Consider the following 24,901-nt stretch of genomic DNA (forward strand, 5'->3'; position numbering starts at 1 on the left):
CAGTTGGGTGAGAGATGGAGAGAGACAGTTGGGTGAGAGATGGAGAGAGACAGTTGGGTGAGAGATGGAGAGAGATAGTTGGGTGAGAGGAGAGATGGAGAGAGACAGTTGGGTGAGAGATGGAGAGAGACAGTTGAGTGAGAGATGGAGAGAGACAGTTGGGTGAGAGATGGAGAGGGACAGTTGGGTGAGAGATGGAGAGAGACAGTTGGGTGAGAGATGGAGAGAGATAGTTGGGTGAGAGATGGAGAGAGACAGTTGGGTGAGAGATGGAGAGAGACAGTTGAGTGAGAGGAGAGATGGAGAGAGACAGTTGGGTGAGAGATGGCGAGAGACAGTTGGGTGAGAGATGGAGAGAGACAGTTGAGTGAGAGATGGAGAGAGACAGTTGGGTGAGAGATGGAGAGAGACAGTTGGGTGAGAGATGGAGAGAGACAGTTGGGTGAGAGATGGAGAGAGACAGTTGGGTGAGAGATGGAGAGAGACAGTTGGGTGAGAGATGGAGAGAGACAGTTGGGTGAGAGATGGAGAGAGACAGTTGGGTGAGAGATGGAGAGAGACAGTTGGGTGAGAGATGGAGAGAGACAGTTGGGTGAGAGATGGAGCGAGACAGTTGGGTGAGAGATGGAGAGAGACAGTTGGGTGAGAGATGGAGAGAGACAGTTGGGTGAGAGATGGAGAGAGACAGTTGGGTGAGAGGAGAGATGGAGAGAGACAGTTGGGTGAGAGATGGAGAGAGACAGTTGAGAGCGAGATGGAGAGAGACAGTTGGGTGAGAGATGGAGAGAGACAGTTGGGTGAGAGGAGAGATGGAGAGAGACAGTTGGGTGAGAGATGGAGAGAGACAGTTGAGTGAGAGATGGAGAGAGACAGTTGGGTGAGAGATGGAGAGAGACAGTTGAGTGAGAGGAGAGATGGAGAGAGACAGTTGGGTGAGAGATGGAGAGAGACAGTTGAGTGAGAGATGGAGAGAGACAGTTGGGTGAGAGATGGAGAGAGACAGTTGGGTGAGAGGAGAGATGGAGAGAGACAGTTGGGTGAGAGATGGAGAGAGACAGTTGGGTGAGAGATGGAGAGAGACAGTTGGGTGAGAGGAGAGATGGAGAGAGACAGTTGAGTGAGAGATGGAGAGAGACAGTTGGGTGAGAGATGGAGAGAGACAGTTGGGTGAGAGGAGAGATGGAGAGAGACAGTTGGGTGAGAGATGGAGAGAGACAGTTGGGTGAGAGATGGAGAGAGACAGTTGGGTGAGAGGAGAGATGGAGAGAGACAGTTGGGTGAGAGATGGAGAGAGACAGTTGGGTGAGAGATGGAGAGAGACAGTTGGGTGAGAGATGGTGAGAGACAGTTGGGTGAGAGATGGAGAGAGACAGTTGGGTGAGAGATGGAGAGAGACAGTTGGGTGAGAGATGGAGAGAGACAGTAAATAGAATATGTTATTCTAAGTACCTACCCACTGGGCACAGACGTCAATTCAACACCTAGTTTGGATTTACATTTGGTTGAGTCGTCAACTAACGTGAATTCAATGTAAAATCAACTAAAATTCAACATGTCATTTGATTTAGGTGAAAAAAGAATACAACATTTCCTTACGTTGAGGACTTTTTGCAAATCCAATCCGTTTTCCACGTTGATTCAGCGGCATCAAATTACATTTTTCTGGTTGAAATTACGCGGAAACAAAGTTGTTTCAACCAGTCTTTTCCCCAGTGGGTACATATCATCAGACAACATTGGTGTCATTGAGGGAATTAAATTAAATGTATCATTCTTTGCATTACAGGAGAAGTGTGTGTGTGTGTGTGTGTGTGTGTGTGTGTGTGTGTGTGTGTGTGTGTGTGTGTGTGTGTGTGTGTGTGTGTGTGTGTGTGTGTGTGTGTGTGTGTGTGTGTGTGTGTGTCCTCTCACCTGGCTATTCCAGTGAACCTGGACCGAGTCTGATGCACACCTGTCACTCTGCCTCCAGAAGAAAAGAGTCCCAGGTAATTATCCACTAGACTGTATAAGGCTCTGGTGAAAGGTAGTGCACGAATAAAGGGAATAGGGGGTGCCATTTTAGACGCAGCCATTGGCTATAGGCATGGGATGGAACAAAACTGCACTGTTAGATTCTCCATAGACATAGAGACAACGGAGGTGGGTCCTCTGCCCTCTGCCCACCTCAACACTTGCCCATTAAATGGTACTCTACATACCATTGAATTACTCTGTGGCAGCAGCTCCATCTGAATATAAATACTGTATGTATTATTTATTTTCAAAAGTTGTCAAAGATTAGGTAGCCTAAACATGGCAGTGTCATTGTGTAATTGTGACCAGGTTAGAATCGATCCAATTCTTGAAAAGATCTGTGTCCTGTGGCAGTTCTGATTTTAAAAAAATGTAAAAACAGTTACAAATTTCAAACATTTTCAGAACCAGAGAAACGATTTGAAGTCTTGTTTATGATCAATGTTTCCACTTCTATATATATTAGACTATTAATTACTATTAATTACACATAGTATTATAGTGTAGTATACATAGCATTATAGTGTAGTACACATAGCATTATAGTGTAGTACACATAGTATTATAGTGAGTATACATAGCATTATAGTGTAGTACACATAGTATTATAGTGTAGTATACATAGTATTATAGTGTAGTATACATAGTATTATTGTGTAGTATACATAGTATTATAGTGTAGTACACAAAGTATTATAGTGTAGTACACATAGTATTCAGCGTCAAATAGGATGCATATGACTTTGACTTCAAAGAAAATCTGAAGAAAAGCAGAATTTACATCATTACAAATTGCACTGAAAATACATACTACATGGCCTAACTAGAAGACAGGACAGTTAAAACATATTACAGGACATGTATTTACTGAAGACATTGAAGAGCTGGAGTGACTGTCTGACAGCTGAGTAGTGTTTCTTAGCCGGTTCATACAGCCAGTTATACAGATGATGCAGGATTAGACCACTACAATATACAGATGTCCTTTGAACTCCCAAATAATATTGTGTGTGTGAGAGAGAGATAAAATAGTGTGTTTGTCTGTTTCAAGAGTGTGTGTCAGTATACAGTATGTAAGAGGGGTGTCTGGAAGGGTGTGTGTGTGTGTGTGTGGGGGGGGGGTATGTGTGTTTGCACGTGTGTGTGTGTGTGTGTATGTGTGTGTGTGAGAGAGAGAGAGATAGAGGATGTGTATGAATATATCGACTGAAAAAGATTTTATGTCCTCTCCCTAAGAAATGTAATACATTTTAGCATTATATAGTTAGACTCTTTTGCTTGCAAAATCATGTAGCTTATAAGTACGACCTTGTGTGGCCTACTGATTTGATTTAACCATGCAGATATTATCACGATACTGTAATTTCTCAAAATATTAGAAAGACGTTAATTACTTAGAAAAATGTCCTATGTTCTGTGTAGTAAAAATAAGACATTAGTAAATTGCTTGTTAGTTTGTTAGGGAGTGTTTGATGAAGGTAGAACTGTAATTCTTGATACAAACATGGTAAAACTGTGCTTGGGCTCTGTAAAGTATTGTTATTCTTCTCAGTGTGAATACTCTCTACTCCTTTGTGAAAGAGCAGGCAGTTTTATGGTATATTTGAAAACTGTGGTACTGTGACAGAATCATACTGTTGTCAGGAAACCAGGTATTTTATTCTTTACTCCTACACAGATATTATATTGTGTATTTCAAATGTTGTCAAAGATAAGAGAAATTAGGTTGCCTTAATATGTCAGTTTCAGTGTGGAATTGTGACCAGGTTAGAATTTATCCGATTTTTAAAAATGCAAGGTCTGTAAATTCACGTTGTATTTTGAAGCACATGCAGCACTTGCCAGCAGGGAAGAGCTTGAAAAATGTATGCACAGCTGTATGCATATTTGTACATACCTTGTCTGTGGAGAAAAAGTTCCCTAACCATCATGAACAATTGCTTTAATATTGAGAGGACATAATATTGGAGCACATGAGCAGCTGAGCTGGGGGCTGTTAGATGAGTGTCGCTGTCCACTGAACGGTGGTGCTGAAATGTTGCGCTCTCTGTATGAATTCAAGGGGCCATTTTAAACACTTACACATCAAAGAAATGATTGATTGGTATATTTTATTACAAATGTCAAATGTGAACTTTAAGTACAAAACAGAGATAAACATACACATGGTGATTGTTTGAAATGGGGACAAAGTTATATGCACTGGACAAAAGAGAGGAGAAAGTGTAGCAGCCCACACAATACTAGTGGAGTAACTGTGTGTTTCAGGGGAAATGTATGCAACACCCAGGTGTTTCAGAATATTGTCAAGATGAGAGTCCATATATTTTCTATAATTCTGAATGAGATGTATGTCCCATTCCAACTGCACAAGACGCTGAAATGTGTTTAAGTCAAATAGGATGCATATGGCTTTGACTTGAAAGAAAATCTGAAGAAAAGCAGAATTTACATCATTACAAATTGCACTGAAAATACATACTACATGGCCTAACTAGAAGACAGGACAGTTAAAACATATTACAGGACATGTATTTACTGAAGACATTGAAGAGCTGGAGTGACTGTCTGACAGCTGAGTAGTGTTTCTTAGCCGGTTCATACAGCCAGTTATACAGATGATGCAGGATTAGACCACTACAATATACAGATGTCCTTTGAACTCCCAAATAATATTGTGTGTGTGAGAGAGAGATAAAATAGTGTGTTTGTCTGTTTCAAGAGTGTGTGTCAGTATACAGTATGTAAGAGGGGTGTCTGGAAGGGTGTGTGTGTGTGTGGGGGGGGGTATGTGTGTTTGCACGTGTGTGTGTGTGTGTGTGTATGTGTGTGTGTGAGAGAGAGAGAGATAGAGGATGTGTATGAATATATCGACTGAAAAAGATTTTATGTCCTCTCCCTAAGAAATGTAATACATTTTAGCATTATATAGTTAGACTCTTTTGCTTGCAAAATCATGTAGCTTATAAGTACGACCTTGTGTGGCCTACTGATTTGATTTAACCATGCAGATATTATCACGATACTGTAATTTCTCAAAATATTAGAAAGACGTTAATTACTTAGAAAAATGTCCTATGTTCTGTGTAGTAAAAATAAGACATTAGTAAATTGCTTGTTAGTTTGTTAGGGAGTGTTTGATGAAGGTAGAACTGTAATTCTTGATACAAACATGGTAAAACTGTGCTTGGGCTCTGTAAAGTATTGTTATTCTTCTCAGTGTGAATACTCTCTACTCCTTTGTGAAAGAGCAGGCAGTTTTATGGTATATTTGAAAACTGTGGTACTGTGACAGAATCATACTGTTGTCAGGAAACCAGATATTTTATTCTTTACTCCTACACAGATATTATATTGTGTATTTCAAATGTTGTCAAAGATAAGAGCAATTAGGTTGCCTTAATATGTCAGTTTCAGTGTGGAATTGTGACCAGGTTAGAATTTATCCGATTTTTAAAAATGCAAGGTCTGTAAATTCACGTTGTATTTTGAAGCACATGCAGCACTTGCCAGCAGGGAAGAGCTTGAAAAATGTATGCACAGCTGTATGCATATTTGTACATACCTTGTCTGTGGAGAAAAAGTTCCCTAACCATCATGAACAATTGCTTTAATATTGAGAGGACATAATATTGGAGCACATGAGCAGCTGAGCTGGGGGCTGTTAGATGAGTGTCGCTGTCCACTGAACGGTGGTGCTGAAATGTTGCGCTCTCTGTATGAATTCAAGGGGCCATTTTAAACACTTACACATCAAAGAAATGATTGATTGGTATATTTTATTACAAATGTCAAATGTGAACTTTAAGTACAAAACAGAGATAAACATACACATGGTGATTGTTTGAAATGGGGACAAAGTTATATGCACTGGACAAAAGAGAGGAGAAAGTGTCTGCGTATAGGTCTTTATGAATACATACCGGTCTATAATTCATCACGTGATGTTCCATAAGAAAAATGCATGTGCAAACATATATATATATATATATGTTTGCACATGCATTTTTTATTTGAAACCATGGCAGAAAATCATAATGACATATTATGGAAGTTGTTGTGTTATGTGGTTATATATATATATATATATATATATATATATATATATATATATTCTCTAAAAGAGAAAATGTTGTTGCGTGGCATGATGTATGGAATTGTTGCTAAATAAGCTGTTGGGTGTTTGAGTAGCCGACACAGTCGTGTAGAATATTTACGTATAATTGTGTTGTTTATTGTGCATTGTCATATTTGAAACCATGGCAGAAAATCATAATGACATATTGAGGAAGTTGTTGTGTTATGTGGTAAATATAACTACTTCTTCATTGGAAATGAGAAGGTGTTGGATGTTTTCAGCGTTGATGTGATTGTTTTGAAATCATTCTGAAATATCTGTGCGTGAATGGGGTGATGAATTGTTGATTTCACCTCTATTTTTGGGCATTTAAAAAAAAATCTCTCTATTTTTGGCTGGGGTGTCATTGTGTATTGCTAATATTATGGGCTGACGCATAATCACTGTTTTTCAGATGTTCGTGGTGGGGGCTCAGAGCAGTGTGAATAACTACTACTGACGTAACTCACAAAACAGATGAACGTGACACATGAAGAGTGCTGAATATATGAATGCATTTCTATCCTAATTTACAATTACATGTGGAATTGTTGTATTCATTTGATGGGTATAGACTGTAAGTCATGTCTCTGATGGGTATAGACTGTAAGTCATGTCTCTTTGATGGGTATAGATTTAAGTCATGTCTGATGAGTATAGACTGTAAGTCATGTCTCTTTGATGCACGTTCATAAGATCTCAAATGCTGAAAGATCTTTTCGAAAATACTCATTGATTGTAAATGTTTTTTCCCCTCTTTTTGTTGCTGTCTTTAATTTAGAGATTAATTCTGATGGACCTTTATAAAATGGCACTATAGTTGATAAATTAAGTTACATCATATTCATAAGCTATCTAAGCAGGATGATAAAAACAAATAGGCTACCTCTTAATGAATAACCCCTGTTTGAGTAATAGCTTATCATCTGAAAAGATATATTCATGTAAGAATATTCTGTAAGTTTGCTAATATGCCAAATAGGCTATGTTACAAAAGTAAGATAGATGTCTGAAACGCCAGTTCATCCAAGCCATAACGTAGGCGCTACCTATCACGTATATATCGAATGATCTTCACTTCTGTCAAAGAATGCAAATGGTTGAATGATGACTTGTCAAAAGTCAATCGTTTTTTCCTACTAAGCACCTTTTGCTGAGCACATTACATTGGTAAAATGTTCTAAGGCATTTGTGGTTTGTTCATATTTCATGTTTAGTTACATGTCGGTGCAGGCATACAGCTAGTAGACTATGGCGACAGCGGGGTGTCTTCAAGGCAAGAATAGCCTAGGATACACTGTTGTGAGACGCTCTGAACATCAAAATGCCCAACAACAAGTCTACATTTTCCACAGTCGTGACATCGCGCCAAGGAGACGCATATTCTCTCAATAATCATGTTGGAGTTGTCATTTTGGCTCACAAATGTACAGTGCAACGGAATAAAATGTTAGAAATTCACTGACTGTCTCTCTGTTTATGTAATCACACATCTGCCCCGCCTCCTCTTCCGTGTTTCGAAATTTACTCAGAGACAGAAGAGGAAGCGAGACATCTCACTCTCTCATTTTTTTCTGGTTCATATTCAACTGAGCAGACGAGACAGCTCCCAATGCATTGTTGCTAATGATAGACCCCTTAAGCAGACCGGAACTTAGTTTTTTTTTTGTCACAGTTGTGGGAGTGCAACATCTTTATTTATCCACCATCTTCGATTTACTATGGCGAGACAGTAGTCTCGCGAAACATGAGAATAGAATGAAATCGTCCAGATGGGGTTTGTAGTTTTTATGGGGGGGAGTTGCTCTTGTTCACGCGCTCCTCTAGCTCTCATAAAATGTAAGCAACCCCCCTGTGTGCTTATAAGCTTTAACTGTGAAATGTCAAATAAAATACAATTTTATTCGTCACATGCTTCGTAAACAATAGGTTTAGACTAAACGTAAAATGCTTACTTTCACATACCCTATCACATGTTGTAATTATCAATATAATGGTACCAGGGTGCTTAAAATAGGCGAATGAGTCATGTCCAGAAGGGTGCGCGCTGATACCAATGATAGACATTTCTTTATCGAATGGCGTCTTTCCAAAAGCTCTCCGGGAGGCGGGTGGATAGATTATTGTTCGACCAATCGGAGCATCCTTCCATTCATAAAGTGGTGTGGACACTTTTTTTTTGAACGCGTGGGTTTGGAGGGTTTCATAACCCTGACTGGAACTGAAAAACCTGTTCTACAAGAGCCAATGAAAGGCTCGGAAAAGAAGTTGCCGTAATGTGCGCCCAATCGCTCCTCACCTAGACCTACATTTGACCCCCCTCCTTCATACACAAAATTGCATGAATGGGAATAGACTCTTCGTGATTGACATGTAAATTCACCAAAGTGTGGGCCGTTTCTATTGGTAGACAGCAGTTGTAGCCAATCACGAGTGGAGGTGGGTTTGCAGGAAGCCGTAGAGTAGGTGGTGGGCGTGTGGATAGACGAGTGTTGTGGGAGTTGTGGGAGTGTGATGCTACAACCACCTTATAAAGGGACTCGCGGTGTGTCTTGAAATTGAGCACGTTGCCTAAATTTGAGGTCTCCACACAGTCACTGAAAAGCCGCTGTCATGAATTCGTTGAAGGTGGACGACATGCTTCATATGACCGAGACGCTGTTCTTCTGGGTCGGGACATTCACCGTGGCCTCACTGTCTTTATGGGTGCTCCACCGACTCCTCCAAGGTTTTCGGATTTGGGTCTTGGGAAATGGACAGTTGCTCTCTCCGAAACTGGGCAAATGGGCAGGTGAGTTGGTCACACGAATTCCTTACGAAAAAAACCCAAGTCACGAAGGCTGTTCAATAAGCCCCGAACTCGACAATAAAATGTCAACATTGGGATATTTCAGGGAAACTTTGCAATTCCCCAAAAAGCTGTATTCTCATCGTTTTTGACGTATCAGCGACATTAGAAAGTTGAGTTGTGTAACAGGGCTATCGAGTAAACGCACTAACTGGTTAACAAGATCATGCTTATTGGCTGTGTGTGTGTGTGTGTGTGTGTGTGTGTGTGTGTGTGTGTGTGTGCACGCGCGCGCAACACCCGCACTTCAGCACCTTTGACTGATGTTCCAGAACCCAAACCAGCGTTGTTTTTCGCCCTCCTTTAGAATCGACAAAAGATGTCCAGTATAGATTAACTACAAACCCATTTGCGCAGGTTGTGTACTCATTCAGAGATCTGTTATGGGTGAGCATTCATCCAGCGGCACACTGGGCAACAATTGCCCATCCACTTGATATAGGAACAACCTGCCCAATTCTATAAATATAGATTCCTAATGTTGACATCTTTAGGTTATTCAACAGTTTCTATATTTGGTCGTGCGTACTGTTACCATGCTTTTTGTTGTTGACGCAATGGGTTATCAAATATATTGATCTTTTGATTATTTGATAGTTTGTTTGCCTTTGGCTGCATTTGGTCTAATTCGAATCCAGACAGTTTCCTTGTTTCAACATAGTTTTTTTTGTGTTAAAACTATAGGGCTTTCTGTCGCCGTTTTGTTAATCTAGAAGTTTGTCTATGCTGTGTAGACATTTCTAGGATCGTGTCTTTGCATAATGCGGAGACTAGTCTCGTTGGAATAGCTTTGGCCTATCTTGACCCAGTTATTCAGTCTCCTCTTTCTAGAATACTACTGCGTATGGAGGAGAAGCGCGTTTTCGTCTTGCTGCGCAATTGGCCCAGCGCGCACTCCATAGCATCCGGATAGGTTTTATCTTAGAGGTTCACATATGCAAAACGGCCACATCTTTCTCTGCATCATGACGCACGTTTGTCAATTTTTTTTAATTTTTTTATTTTTTAAATCAGGGTTTGGAATGATATTCTAATTGGGTACAAAATGAATGCCACGTGCGTTTAAGGACTCGAACATCACATTGATAGAATGCTTGTTGAATGCATAAGGACATAGTTTTATATACTCTCGGTTTCTATGCCTTGGGGTTCGGGTTTGTCTGCGCTCTAGCTATGTGATCGGTTATTGCCTTGTCATAGATTCCAAAATCATGTCATGGTTCTCACGTTGCATGGACGTTCGTATGTAACCATTATAGGTATGTAGTCAATCTCCATATTGATTGTTACACATTGAGGTTTGGCAGGCTGCCCTTAGCTCCGTCACTGTACAATAGGTGACATTCATATTATTGATAATTAGGGCTTAATTGGTTTTTTTGGGGGGGGGGTGCCATTTTGCTATATGCCACCAGGCATTTTTTCTTTTAGTGGTGATGTGAAAAATGCATGCCTCGCCCTGAAACTAACCCTCAGCCTCTTCTCATTCATTTCCAATGATAACAGTACTCAGTATGTACAGCAGTAGTGGGGGTGAGGTCGATGTAGACTATGTGCCAGGGTATGGGTAAACTTATTCCTCTCCCTGACGCACAGGTCTTGCAGCCAGGTTGAGCAAGACACACACAAAAGACTATCTTGCCAACTCCTATGGTCATTGTCTAAATGACACAAACAGACCTGGGACCAGGCTACCTGTTCATGGCTGTCATGCCAGAGTCTGTCTGTCTGTGTGTGTGTGGCACCTTTCCAGACGCTCACAGTGCTGTAAGGGGGTGGGGGGACTCCCCTCATGCAGCGCCAATGTGTAGCACCAACTTGGGTGATGCCAGAACGCTCACCACACATCAGGTGAGGAAGAATGTATGTCAATCAGGAATGAGGGGGATGAGTTTCAAAGCATGTCTCAGCCATGTCCCTGCTTTCAACAAGGTTCCCATGGCAACATCCATGACCTGACTAGTAAGTGGCGGATCTCGGGTAGTGGTGGTGGTGGGGTGGAGACGCGGGTAGAGGTGGTGGTGGGGGGGTGGAGACGCGGGTAGAGGTGGTGGTGGGGGGGTGGAGACGCGGGGTGGTGGGGGGTGGAGACGCGGGTGGTGGGGGGGGTGGAGACGCGGGTAGAGGTGGTGGTGGGGGGGGTGGAGACGCGGGTAGAGGTGGTGGTGGGGGGGGTGGAGACGCGGGTAGAGGTGGTGGTGGTGGGGGGGGTGGAGATGCGGGTAGAGGTGGTGGTGGGGGGTGGAGACGCGGGTAGAGAAGGGGGTGGAGACGCGGGTAGAGGTGGTGGTGGGGGGGAGTGGAGATGCGGGTAGAGGTGGTGGTGGGGGGGGGTGGAGACGCGGGTAGAGAAGGGGGGTGGAGACGCGGGTAGAGGTGGTGGTGGGGGGGAGTGGAGACGCGGGTAGAGAAGTGGTGGTGGGGGGGGAATGGAGACGCGGGTAGAGAGGTGGTGGTGGTGGGGGGAGTGGAGACGCGGGTAGAGAGGTGGTGGGGGGGTGGAGACGCGGGTAGAGGTGGTGGTGGAGGGGTAGAGGTGGTGGTGGAGACGCGGGTAGAGGTGGTGGTGGAGACGCGGGTAGAGGTGGTGGTGGGGGGGTGGAGACGCGGGTAGAGGTGGTGGTGGGGGGGGGTGGAGACGCGGGTAGAGGTGGTGGTGGGGGGGGTGGAGACGCGGGTAGAGGTGGTGGTGGGGGGGGTGGAGACGCGGGTAGAGGTGGTGGTGGGGGGGGGTGGAGACGCGGGTAGAGAAGGGGGGTGGAGACGCGGGTAGAGGTGGTGGTGGGGGGGGGAGTGGAGACGCGGGTAGAGAAGTGGTGGTGGGGGGGGGGAATGGAGACGCGGGTAGAGAGGTGGTGGTGGTGGGGGGGGAGTGGAGACGCGGGTAGAGGTGGTGGTGGGGGGTGGAGATGCGGGTAGAGGTGGTGGTGGTGGGGGGGGTGGAGACGCGGGTAGAGAAGTGGTGGTGGGGGGGGTGGAGACGCGGGTAGAGAAGTGGTGGTGGGGGGGGAGTGGAGACGCGGGTAGAGAAGTGGTGGTGGGGGGGGGAATGGAGACGGGTAGAGAAGTGGTGGTGGGGGGGAATGGAGACGCGGGTAGAGAGGTGGTGGTGGTGGGGGAGTGGAGACGCGGGTAGAGGTGGTGGTGGTGGGGGGGAGTGGAGACGCGGGTAGAGGTGGTGGTGGGGGGGGAGTGGAGACGCGGGTAGAGAGGTGGTGGTGGGGGGGGAATGGAGAGCGGGTAGAGAAGTGGTGGTGGGGGGGGAATGGAGACGCGGGTGAGAGGTGGTGGTGGGGGGGAGTGGAGACGCGGGTAGAGGTGGTGGTGGGGGGGGAGTGGAGACGCGGGTAGAGGTGGTGGTGGGGGGGAATGGAGACGCGGGTAGAGGTGGTGGTGGTGGGGGGAGTGGAGACGCGGGTAGAGAGGTGGTGGTGGGGGGGGAGTGGAGACGGGTAGAGAGGTGGTGGTGGGGGGAGTGGAGACGCGGGTAGAGAGGTGGTGGTGGGGGGGGAATGGAGACGCGGGTAGAGAGGTGGTGGTGGGGGGGGGTGGAGACGCGGGTAGAGGTGGTGGTGGGGGGGGAGTGGAGACGCGGGTAGAGGTGGTGGTGGGGGGGGGGAGTGGAGACGCGGGTAGAGGTGGTGGTGGGGGGGGAATGGAGACGGGTAGAGGTGGTGGTGGTGGTGGGGAGTGGAGACGCGGGTAGAGAGGTGGTGGTGGGGGGGAGTGGAGACGGGTAGAGAGGTGGTGGTGGGGGGGGAGTGGAGACGCGGGTAGAGAGGTGGTGGTGGGGGGGGGGAGTGGAGACGGGTAGAGAAGTGGTGGTGGGGGGGGAGTGGAGACGCGGGTAGAGAGGTGGTGGTGGGGGGAGTGGGGGGGAGTGGAGACGCGGGTAGAGAGGTGGTGGTGGTGGTGGTGGGGGGAGTGGAGACGCGGGTAGAGGTGGTGGTGGTGGGGGGAGTGGAGACGCGGGTAGAGGTGGTGGTGGTGGGGGGGAGTGGAGACGCGGGTAGAGGTGGTGGTGGGGGGGGAGTGGAGACGCGGGTAGAGGTGGTGGTGGGGGGGAATGGAGACGCGGGTAGAGAGGTGGTGGTGGGGGGGGAGTGGAGACGCGGGTAGAGGTGGTGGTGGGGGGGGGAGTGGAGACGCGGGTAGAGGTGGTGGTGGTGGGGGGGAGTGGAGACGCGGGTAGAGGTGGTGGTGGGGGGGGGGAATGGAGACGCGGGTAGAGGTGGTGGTGGTGGGGGGAGTGGAGACGCGGGTAGAGGGGTGGTGGTGGGGGGGAGTGGAGACGGGTAGAGAGGTGGTGGTGGGGGGGAGTGGAGACGCGGGTGAGAGGTGGTGGTGGGGGGGAGTGGAGACGCGGGTAGAGAGGTGGTGGTGGGGGGGAGTGGAGACGCGGGTAGAGAGGTGGTGGTGGGGGGGGGAGTGGAGACGCGGGTAGAGAGGTGGTGGTGGGGGGGGGAGTGGAGACGCGGGTAGAGGTGGTGGTGGGGGGGGAGTGGAGACGGGTAGAGGTGGTGGTGGGGGGGGGAGTGGAGACGCGGGTAGAGAGGTGGTGGTGGGGGGGGGAGTGGAGACGCGGGTAGAGAGGTGGTGGTGGGGGAGTGGAGACGCGGGTAGAGAGTGGTGGTGGGGGGGGAGTGGAGACGCGGGTAGAGAGGTGGTGGTGGGGGGGGAGTGGAGAGCGGGTAGAGAGGTGGTGGGGGGGGGGAGTGGAGACGCGGGTAGAGGTGGTGGGGGGAGTGGAGACGGGTAGAGGTGGTGGTGGGGGGGAGTGGAGACGCGGGTAGAGAGGTGGTGGTGGTGGGGGGAGTGGAGACGCGGGTAGAGAGGTGGTGGTGGGGGGGAGTGGAGACGCGGGTAGAGAGGTGGTGGTGGGGGGAGTGGAGACGGGTAGAGGTGGTGGTGGTGGGGGGGAGTGGAGACGCGGGTAGAGAGGTGGTGGTGGGGGGGGGGAGTGGAGACGCGGGTAGAGAGGTGGTGGTGGGGGGGGAGTGGAGACGCGGGTAGAGGTGGTGGTGGGGGGGGAGTGGAGACGCGGGTAGAGAAGTGGTGGTGGGGGGGGAGTGGAGACGCGGGTAGAGAGGTGGTGGGGGGGAGTGGAGACGGGTAGAGGTGGTGGGGGGGGAGTGGAGGCGGGTAGAGGTGGTGGTGGGGGGGGAGTGGAGACGCGGGTAGAGGTGGTGGGGGGGGGGAGTGGAGCGCGGGTAGAGGTGGTGGTGGGGGGGGAGTGGAGACCGGGTAGAGAGGTGGTGGGGGGGGAGTGGAGACGCGGGTAGAGAGGTGGTGGTGGGGGGGAATGGAGACGCGGGTAGAGAGGTGGTGGTGGGGGGGAGTGGAGACGCGGGTAGAGAGGTGGTGGTGGGGGGGGAGTGGAGACGCGGGTAGAGGTGGTGGTGGTGGGGGGAGTGGAGACGCGGGTAGAGAGGTGGTGGGGGGGGAGTGGAGACGCGGGTAGAGAGGTGGTGGTGGGGGGAGTGGAGACGCGGGTAGAGGTGGTGGTGGGGGGGGAGTGGAGACGGGTAGAGAGGTGGTGGTGGGGGGGAGTGGAGACGCGGGTAGAGAGGTGGTGGTGGGGGGAGTGGAGACGCGGGTAGAGAGGTGGTGGTGGGGGAAGTGGAGACGCGGGTAGAGGTGGTGGTGGTGGGGGGAGTGGAGACGCGGGTAGAGAAGTGGTGGTGGGGGGAGTGGAGACGCGGGTAGAGAAGTGGTGGTGGGGGGGGGGAAGTGGAGACGCGGGTAGAGAGGTGGTGGTGGGGGGGGAGTGGAGACGCGGGTAGAGAAGTGGTGGTGGGGGGGGAGTGGAGACGCGGGTAGAGAGGTGGTGGGGGGGGGAGTGGAGACGCGGGTAGAGGTGGTGGTGGGGGGAGTGGAGACGCGGGTAGAGGTGGTGGTGGGGGGGGGAGTGGAGACGCGGGTAGAGGTGGTGGTGGGGGGGAGTGGAGCGCGGGTAGAGGTGGTGGGGGGGGAGTGGAGGCGGGTAGAGAGGTGGTGGGGGGGGGAGTGGAGACGCGGGTAGAGAAGTGGTGGTGGGGGGGGGAATGGAGACGCGGGTAGAGAGGTGGTGGTGGGGGGGAGTGGAGACGCGGGTAGAGAGGTGGTGGTGGGGGGGGAGTGGAGACGCGGGTAGAGGTGGTGGTGGGGGGGGAGTGGAGACGCGGGTAGAGAGGTGGTGGGGGGGGAGTGGAGGCGCGGGTAGAGGTGGTGGGGGGGGAGTGGAGACGGGTAGAGAGGTGGTGGGGGGGAGTGGAGACGCGGGTAGAGGTGGTGGGGGGGGGGAGTGGAGACGCGGGTAGAGAAGAGGTGGTGGGGGGGGAATGGAGACGCGGGTAGAAGTGGTGGTGAGGGGGGAATGGAGACGCGGGTAGAGAGGTGGTGGTGGGGGGGGGAGTGGAGACGCGGGTAGAGGTGGTGGGGGGGGAGTGGAGGCGGGTAGAGGTGGTGGTGGGGGGGGGAGTGGAGACGCGGGTAGAGGTGGTGGTGGGGGGAGTGGAGACGCGGGTAGAGGTGGTGGTGGGGGGGAGTGGAGACGGGTAGAGAGGTGGTGGGGGGGGGAGTGGAGGCGCGGGTAGAGGTGGTGGGGGGGGGGAGTGGAGACGGGTAGAGAGGTGGTGGGGGGGGAGTGGAGACGGGTAGAGAGGTGGTGGGGGGGGAGTGGAGACGCGGGTAGAGAAGTGGTGGTGGGGGGGAATGGAGACGCGGGTAGAGAGGTGGTGGTGGGGGGGCGTGGAGACGGGTAGAGAGGTGGTGGGGGGGAGTGGAGACGCGGGTAGAGGTGGTGGTGGGGGGGGGAGTGGAGACGCGGGTAGAGAGGTGGTGGGGGGGGGAGTGGAGACGCGGGTAGAGGTGGTGGGGGGGGAGTGGAGACGCGGGTAGAGGTGGTGGTGGGGGGGAGTGGAGACGCGGTAGAGAGGTGGTGGTGGGGGGGGAATGGAGACGGGTAGAGGTGGTGGTGGGGGGGAGTGGAGACGCGGGTAGAGGTGGTGGTGGGGGGGGGTGGAGATGCGGGTAGAGGTGGTGGTGGGGGGGGGGGGGTGGAGACGGGTAGAGAAGTGGTGGTGGGGGGGGTGGAGACGCGGGTAGAGAAGTGGTGGTGGGGGGGGAGTGGAGACGGGTAGAGAAGTGGTGGTGGGGGGGGAATGGAGACGCGGGTAGAGAAGTGGTGGTGGGGGGGAGTGGAGACGCGGGTAGAGAGGTGGTGGTGGTGGGGGAGTGGAGACGGGTAGAGGTGGTGGTGGGTGGGGGAGTGGAGACGCGGGTAGAGGTGGTGGTGGGGGGGGAGTGGAGACGCGGGTAGAGAAGTGGTGGTGGGGGGGGGAATGGAGACGCGGGTAGAGAAGTGGTGGTGGGGGGGAATGGAGACGCGGGTAGAGAGGTGGTGGTGGGGGGAGTGGAGACGCGGGTAGAGGTGGTGGTGGGGGGGGAGTGGAGACGCGGGTAGAGGTGGTGGTGGGGGGGGAATGGAGACGCGGGTAGAGGTGGTGGTGGGGGGGAGTGGAGACGCGGGTAGAGAGGTGGTGGGGGGGGAGTGGAGACGCGGGTAGAGGTGGTGGTGGGGGGGAGTGGAGACGCGGGTAGAGAGGTGGTGGTGGGGGGGGGGAATGGAGACGGGTAGAGAGGTGGTGGTGGGGGGGGGAGTGGAGACGCGGGTAGAGGTGGTGGTGGGGGGGGAGTGGAGACGCGGGTAGAGGTGGTGGTGGGGGGGAATGGAGACGCGGGTAGAGGTGGTGGTGGTGGGGGGAGTGGAGACGCGGGTAGAGAGGTGGTGGTGGGGGGGGAGTGGAGACGCGGGTAGAGAGGTGGTGGTGGGGGGGGAGTGGAGACGCGGGTAGAGAGGTGGTGGTGGGGGGGAGTGGAGACGCGGGTAGAGAAGTGGTGGTGGGGGGGAGTGGAGACGCGGGTAGAGAGGTGGTGGTGGGGGGGGGGAGTGGAGACGCGGGTAGAGGTGGTGGTGGTGGGGGGAGTGGAGACGCGGGTAGAGGTGGTGGTGGTGGGGGGAGTGGAGACGCGGGTAGAGGTGGTGGTGGGGGGGGAGTGGAGACGCGGGTAGAGAAGTGGTGGTGGGGGGGAATGGAGACGCGGGTAGAGAGGTGGTGGTGGGGGGGAGTGGAGACGGGTAGAGGTGGTGGTGGGGGGGAGTGGAGACGCGGGTAGAGGTGGTGGTGGTGGTGGGGGGAGTGGAGACGCGGTAGAGGTGGTGGTGGGGGGGGGAATGGAGACGCGGGTAGAGGTGGTGGTGGTGGGGGAGTGGAGACGCGGGTAGAGGGGTGGTGGTGGGGGGGAGTGGAGACGCGGGTAGAGAGGTGGTGGTGGGGGGGGAGTGGAGACGCGGGTAGAGAGGTGGTGGTGGGGGGGAGTGGAGACGCGGGTAGAGAGGTGGTGGTGGGGGGCGGAGTGGAGACGCGGGTAGAGAGGTGGTGGTGGGGGGGGAGTGGAGACGCGGGTAGAGAGGTGGTGGTGGGGGGGGAGTGGAGACGCGGGTAGAGGTGGTGGTGGGGGGGGAGTGGAGACGCGGGTAGAGGTGGTGGTGGGGGGGGAGTGGAGACGCGGGTAGAGAGGTGGTGGTGGGGGGGAGTGGAGACGCGGGTAGAGAGGTGGTGGTGGGGGGGGAGTGGAGACGGGTAGAAGTGGTGGTGGGGGGGAGTGGAGACGCGGGTAGAGAGGTGGTGGTGGGGGGGGAGTGGAGAGCGGGTAGAGAGGTGGTGGTGGGGGGAGTGGAGACGCGGGTAGAGAGGTGGTGGGGGGGAGTGGAGACGCGGGTAGAGGTGGTGGTGGGGGGAGTGGAGACGCGGGTAGAGAGGTGGTGGTGGGGGGGAGTGGAGACGCGGGTAGAGAGGTGGTGGTGGGGGGAGTGGAGACGCGGGTAGAGAGGTGGTGGTGGGGGAAGTGGAGACGCGGGTAGAGGTGGTGGTGGTGGGGGGGAGTGGAGACGCGGGTAGAGAAGTGGTGGTGGGGGGGGGAGTGGAGACGCGGGTAGAGAAGTGGTGGTGGGGGGGAAGTGGAGACGCGGGTAGAGAGGTGGTGGTGGGGGGGGAGTGGAGACGCGGGTAGAGAAGTGGTGGTGGGGGGGGGGAGTGGAGACGCGGGTAGAGAGGTGGTGGGGGGGGAGTGGAGACGCGGGTAGAGGTGGTGGGGGGGGAGTGGAGACGCGGGTAGAGGTGGTGGTGGGGGGGGAGTGGAGACGCGGGTAGAGAGGTGGTGGGGGGGAGTGGAGGCGCGGGTAGAGGTGGTGGGGGGGGAGTGGAGACGCGGGTAGAGGTGGTGGGGGGGGAGTGGAGACGCGGGTAGAGAAGTGGTGGTGGGGGGGGGAATGGAGACGCGGGTAGAGAGGTGGTGGTGGGGGGGGAGTGGAGACGCGGGTAGAGAGGTGGTGGTGGGGGGGAGTGGAGACGCGGGTAGAGGTGGTGGTGGGGGGGGAGTGGAGACGCGGGTAGAGAGGTGGTGGGGGGGGGAGTGGAGGCGCGGGTAGAGGTGGTGGGGGGGGGGTGGAGACGCGGGTAGAGGTGGTGGTGGGGGGGAGTGGAGACGCGGGTAGAGAGGTGGTGGGGGGGGGAGTGGAGACGCGGGTAGAGAAGAGGTGGTGGGGGGGGAATGGAGACGCGGTAGAGAAGTGGTGGTGAGGGGGGAATGGAGACGCGGGTAGAGAGGTGGTGGTGGGGGGGGAGTGGAGACGCGGGTAGAGGTGGTGGGGGGGGAGTGGAGACGCGGGTAGAGAGGTGGTGGTGGGGGGGGAGTGGAGACGCGGGTAGAGGTGGTGGGGGGGAGTGGAGACGCGGGTAGAGGTGGTGGTGGGGGGGAGTGGAGACGCGGGTAGAGAGGTGGTGGGGGGGGAGTGGAGGCGGGTAGAGGTGGTGGGGGGGGAGTGGAGACGCGGGTAGAGAGGTGGTGGGGGGGGAGTGGAGACGCGGGTAGAAAGGTGGTGGGGGGGGGAGTGGAGACGCGGGTAGAGAAGTGGTGGTGGGGGGGAATGGAGACGCGGGTAGAGAGGTGGTGGTGGGGGGCGTGGAGACGCGGGTAGAGGTGGTGGTGGGGGGAGTGGAGACGCGGGTAGAGGTGGTGGTGGGGGGGAGTGGAGACGGGTAGAGAGGTGGTGGGGGGGAGTGGAGGCGCGGGTAGAGGTGGTGGGGGGGAGTGGAGACGCGGGTAGAGGTGGTGGTGGGGGGGAGTGGAGACGCGGGTAGGATGGTGGTGGGGGGGGGAGTGGAGACGCGGGTAGACAGGTGGTGGGGGGGGAGTGGAGACGCGGGTAGAGGTGGTGGTGGGGGGAGTGGAGACGGGTAGAGAGGTGGTGGGGGGGGTGGAGACGCGGGTAGAGGTGGTGGTGGAGACGCGGGTAGAGGTAGTGGTGGGGGGGGTGGAGACGCGGGTAGAGGTGGTGGTGGGGGGGGAGTGGAGGCGGGTAGAGGTGGTGGTGGGGGGGGTGGAGATGCGGGTAGAGGTGGTGGTGGGGGGGGGTGGAGACGGGTAGAGAAGGGGGTGGAGACGGGTAGAGGTGGTGGTTGGGGGGAGTGGAGCGCGGGTAGAGAAGTGGTGGTGGGGGGGGAATGGAGACGGGTAGAGAGGTGGTGGTGGTGGGGGGAGTGGAGACGCGGGTAGAGAGGTGGTGGTGGTGGGGGGAGTGGAGACGCGGGTAGAGGTGGTGGTGGTGGTGGGGGAGTGGAGACCGGGTAGAGGTGGTGGTGGGGGGGGTGGAGATGCGGGTAGAGGTGGTGGTGGGGGGGGGGTGGAGACGCGGGTAGAGTGGTGGTGGGGGGGGGGAGTGGAGACGCGGGTAGAGAAGTGGTGGTGGGGGGGGAATGGAGACGCGGGTAGAGAGGTGGTGGTGGTGGGGGGAGTGGAGACGCGGGTAGAGGTGGTGGTGGTGGGGGGAGTGGAGACGCGGGTAGAGCTGGTGGTGGGGGGGGAGTGGAGACGCGGGTAGAGAAGTGGTGGTGGGGGGGGAATGGAGACGCGGGTAGAGAGGTGGTGGTGGGGGGGGAGTGGAGACGCGGGTAGAGGTGGTGGTGGGGGGGAGTGGAGACGCGGGTAGAGGTGGTGGGGGGGGAGTGGAGACGCGGGTAGAGAGGTGGTGGTGGGGGGAGTGGAGACGCGGTTAGAGAGGTGGTGGTGGGGGGGAGTGGAGACGCGGGTAGAGGTGGTGGTGGGGGGGAGTGGAGACGCGGGTAGAGAAGAGGTGGTGGTGGGGGGGGGAGTGGAGACGCGGGTAGAGAAGTGGTGGTGGGGGGGAGTGGAGACGCGGGTAGAGAGGTGGTGGTGGGGGGGGGAGTGGAGACGCGGGTAGAGAAGTGGTGGTGGGGGGGGGAATGGAGACGGGTAGAGAGGTGGTGGTGGGGGAGTGGAGACGCGGGTAGAGAAGTGGTGGTGTGGGGGGAATGGAGACGCGGGTAGAGAGGTGGTGGTGGGGGGGAGTGGAGACGCGGGTGAGAGGTGGTGGTGGGGGGGGGGAGTGGAGACGCGGGTAGAGAGGTGGTGGTGGGGGGGGGGAGTGGAGACGCGGGTAGAGGTGGTGGTGGGGGGGGAGTGGAGACGCGGGTAGAGAAGTGGTGGGGGGGGGAGTGGAGACGCGGGTAGAGAAGTGGTGGGGGGGAGTGGAGACGCGGGTAGAGAAGTGGTGGTGGGGGGAGTGGAGACGCGGGTAGAGAAGTGGTGGGGGGGGGAGTGGAGACGCGGGTAGAGAGGTGGTGGTGGGGGGAGTGGAGACGCGGGTAGAGAGGTGGTGGGGGGAGTGGAGACGCGGGTAGAGGTTGTGGGGGGGGAGTGGAGACGCGGGTAGAGAGGTGGTGGTGGGGGGAGTGGAGACGCGGTTAGAGAGGTGGTGGTGGGGGGAGTGGAGACGCGGGTAGAGGTGGTGGTGGGGGGGGAGTGGAGACGCGGGTAGAGAAGTGGTGGTGGGGGGGGAGTGGAGACGCGGGTGAGAGGTGGTGGTGGGGGGAGTGGAGACGGGTAGAGAAGTGGTGGTGGGGGGGGGAATGGAGACGCGGGTAGAGAGGTGGTGGTGGGGGGGGAGTGGAGACGCGGGTAGAGAGGTGGTGGGGGGGGAGTGGAGACGGGTAGAGGTGGTGGGGGGGGAGTGGAGACGCGGGTAGAGGTGGTGGTGGGGGGAGTGGAGACGCGGGTAGAGAGGTGGTGGGGGGGGGAGTGGAGACGCGGGTAGAGGTGGGGGGGGGAGTGGAGACGCGGGTAGAGAGGTGGTGGGGGGGAGTGGAGACGCGGGTAGAGGTGGTGGGGGGGGAGTGGAGACGCGGGTAGAGGTGGTGGTGGGGGGGGGAATGGAGACGCGGGTAGAGAGGTGGTGGGGGGGGGGAGTGGAGACGCGGGTAGAGAGGTGGTGGGGGGGGAGTGGAGACGCGGGTAGAGAAGTGGTGGTGGGGGGGGAATGGAGACGCGGGTAGAGAGGTGGTGGGGGGGGGAGTGGAGACGCGGGTAGAGAGGTGGTGGTGGGGGGGGAGTGGAGACGCGGGTAGAGAGGTGGTGGTGGGGGGGGGAGTGGAGACGCGGGTAGAGAGGTGGTGGTGGGGGGGGAGTGGAGACGCGGGTAGAGAGGTGGTGGGGGGGGGAGTGGAGACGCGGGTAGAGGTGGTGGTGGTGGGGGGGGAGTGGAGACGCGGGTAGAGAGGTGGTGGGGGGGGAGTGGAGACGCGGGTAGAGGTGGTGGGGGGGGGGAGTGGAGACGCGGGTAGAGGTGGTGGGGGGGGAGTGGAGACGCGGGTAGAGGTGGTGGGGGGGGAGTGGAGACGCGGGTAGAGGTGGTGGTGGGGGGGAGTGGAGACGCGGGTAGGGTGGTGGTGGGGGGGGGGAGTGGAGACGCGGGTAGAGAGGTGGTGGGGGGGAGTGGAGACGCGGGTAGAGGTGGTGGTGGGGGAGTGGAGACGCGGGTAGAGGTGGTGGTGGGGGGGAGTGGAGACGCGGGTAGAGGTGGTGGGGGGGGAATGGAGACGCGGGTAGAGAGGTGGTGGTGGTGGGGGGGGAGTGGAGACGCGGGTAGAGAGGTGGTGGGGGGGGAGTGGAGACGCGGGTAGAGAGGTGGTGGGGGGGGAGTGGAGACGCGGGTAGAGGTGGTGGGGGGGAGTGGAGACGCGGGTAGAGGTGGTGGTGGGGGGGGAGTGGAGACGCGGGTAGAGGTGGTGGGGGGGGAATGGAGACGCGGGTAGAGGTGGTGGTGGGGGGGGAGTGGAGACGGGTGGTAGTGGTGGGGGGGGAGTGGAGACGCGGGTAGAGGAGGGTGGTGGTGGTGGGGGGGGGAGACGCGGGTAGAGAGGTGGTGGTGGTGGGGGGGGGAGTGGAGACGCGGGTAGAGAGGTGGTGGGGGGGGGAGTGGAGACGCGGGTAGAGAGGTGGTGGTGGGGGGGGGGAGACGCGGGTAGAGGTGGTGGTGGGGGGGGAGTGGAGACGCGGGTAGAGAGGTGGTGGGGGGGGGGAGTGGAGACGCGGGTAGAGAGGTGGTGGTGGGGGGAGTGGAGACGCGGGTAGAGAGGTGGTGGTGGGGGGGAGTGGAGACGCGGGTAGAGAGGTGGTGGGGGGGAGTGGAGACGCGGGTAGAGAGGTGGTGGGGGGGGAGTGGAGACGCGGGTAGAGAGGTGGTGGGGGGGGGAGTGGAGACGCGGGTAGAGAGGTGGTGGGGGGGGAGTGGAGACGCGGGTAGAGAGGTGGTGGGGGGGAGTGGAGACGCGGGTGGTAGTGGTGGGGGGGGAGTGGAGACGCGGGTAGAGGAGGTGGTGGTGGTGGGGGGGGAGTGGAGACGCGGGTAGAGGTGGGGGGGGAGTGGAGACGCGGGTAGAGGTGGGGGGAGTGGAGACGTGGGTAGAGGTGGGGGGGTGGAGACGCGGGTAGAGAGGTAGGGGGGGTGGAGACGCGGGTAGAGGTGGGGGGGGAGTGGAGACGCGGGTAGAGGTGGGGGGGAGTGGAGACGCGGGTAGAGGTGGGGGGGAGTGGAGACGCGGGTAGAGGTGGGGGGGAGTGGAGACGCGGGTAGAGGTGGGGGGGAGTGGAGACGTGGGTAGAGGTGGGGGGAGTGGAGACGTGGGTAGAGAGGTAGGTGGGGGGGGTGGAGATGCGTTTCATTCATTGTAAGGAACATGCACATATGTGAATGAAATGTATCCCCAGTGTGTCTGTTACTGAGGAAGGGTCTGCAGCTCCAGCTATGCTTGTGAATGTGCTTCCCCCTAGTGGTGTGAATGGTTCTGTGTGTGTTTGGGGGGGGGGTTGAAAGAAGAGTTGTGCTAGAGAGAGTGCGAGAGCGGCGTTGCAGTTCATGTGACGAACACGCTCCGGGGCTGCTGGGTAAAGAATGCTGCAGCTCCTCATTTTCAAGCCCCCCCACCAACACCACTCTCCTCTTCTGTCTCCAGCCAGCAGCATCTCTCCATCCTCCATTTCTCTCTTGATCTTTTTTAAATCATTTCTTTCTTCCCTTTTCGTCTTTCTCTCTCTTCACTAGTTCTTCGATGTATTGTTTGTCTCAGTATCGGTGTGACATGCATTGACATCGTGCAAGGCTTACCTCCTGGTTACCTCCTTGGTAATATCTCTTGACTGTAGAGCTTTGGGACGTAGCCTATGTCTCCATACGGTCTCATAACTTTAAAACACCTTTTGTTTTATTTTATTGAAGAAACATTATTTAACCTGGTAGGCTAGTTGCGACCTGGCCAAGATAAAGCAAAGCAGTGCGACACAGAGTTACACATGGGATAAACAAACATACAGTCAATAACACAATAGAAAAAATCTATATACAGTGTGTGCAAATGTAAGAAAATTAGGGAGGTAAGGCAATAAATAGGCCATAGAGGCAAAATAATTACAATTTAGCAGTTAAACACTATAGTGGTAGCTGTTGGTTGAAGGGATGTGTTAATACATGGCAGACATGGCACACCAGTTTAAGTGTTGATTCCAGAGTATCATAATACTATCCTGTTTGGTCTTGGACTTGTCTGATCTCAGGTCTCTCTACAGCACCTTGGAACCCAGAGAAACCTGCTGAATCTAGACCGTTTCAAAAAAAAAGTTGTATTTATGTCTTGCAGATAAGCTTACGTACCATTAATGCAGTGATCAATAATATTTTAGATCTAATTCTCTAGACTGTTATGCAACACGCAACATGCAACACGCAACACGCCACCATATTTGATGTTTAACACAAATTGAATGAACTTAAATGGCTTTAATTTAGAATTTGTGTTTTCAAGAATCTCCAGTTCCACCATTCTTAAAGGAATGCCTGTTCTGGTCATTTTGATAGATCTGATACAGTTCCACCATTCTTAAAGGAATGCCTGTTCTGGTCATTTTGATAGATCTGCTACAGTTCCACCATTCTTAAAGGAATGCCTGTTCTGGTCATTTTGATAGATCTGCTACAGTTCCACCATTCTTAAAGGAATGCCTGTTCTGGTCATTTTGATAGATCTGATACAGTTCCACCATTCTTAAAGGAATGCCTGTTCTGGTCATTTTGATAGATCTGCTACAGTTCCACCATTCTTAAAGGAATGCCTGTTCTGGTCATTTTGATAGATCTGATACAGTTCCACCATTCTTAAAGGAATGCCTGTTCTGGTCATTTTGATAGATCTGATACAGTTCCACCATTCTTAAAGGAATGCCTGTTCTGGTCATTTTGATAGATCTGATACAGTTCCACCATTCTTAAAGGAATGCCTGTTCTGGTCATTTTGATATCTGATACAGTTCCACCATTCTTAAAGGAATGCCTGTTCTGGTCATTTTGATAGATCTGCTACAGTTCCACCATTCTTAAAGGAATGCCTGTTCTGGTCATTTTGATAGATCTGCTACAGTTCCACCATTCTTAAAGGAATGCCTGTTCTGGTCATTTTGATAGATCTGATACAGTTCCACCATTCTTAAAGGAATGCCTGTTCTGGTCATTTTGATAGATCTGCTACAGT

At 54.8% G+C, this 24,901-nt stretch overlaps 1 long non-coding RNA gene and 1 pseudogene across 1 annotated transcript; both read left to right on the forward strand.

Annotated features, from left to right (window-relative positions):
* Window positions 1–1,805: 1,805 nt before the first annotated feature.
* On the forward strand, window positions 1,806–7,591 carry LOC106584660 (uncharacterized). Its single transcript, XR_006761498.1, has 2 exons — window positions 1,806–1,985; window positions 6,546–7,591. It is a non-coding gene; the product is annotated as an uncharacterized lncRNA (long non-coding RNA).
* Window positions 7,592–8,606: 1,015 nt separating this feature from the next.
* Window positions 8,607–24,901, forward strand: part of LOC106584659 (very-long-chain 3-oxoacyl-CoA reductase-A-like) — a 38,559-nt pseudogene continuing 22,264 nt past the window's right edge.

This window comes from Salmo salar, chromosome ssa23, assembly GCF_905237065.1.
Source record: "Salmo salar chromosome ssa23, Ssal_v3.1, whole genome shotgun sequence".
Taxonomy (NCBI): domain Eukaryota; kingdom Metazoa; phylum Chordata; class Actinopteri; order Salmoniformes; family Salmonidae; genus Salmo; species Salmo salar.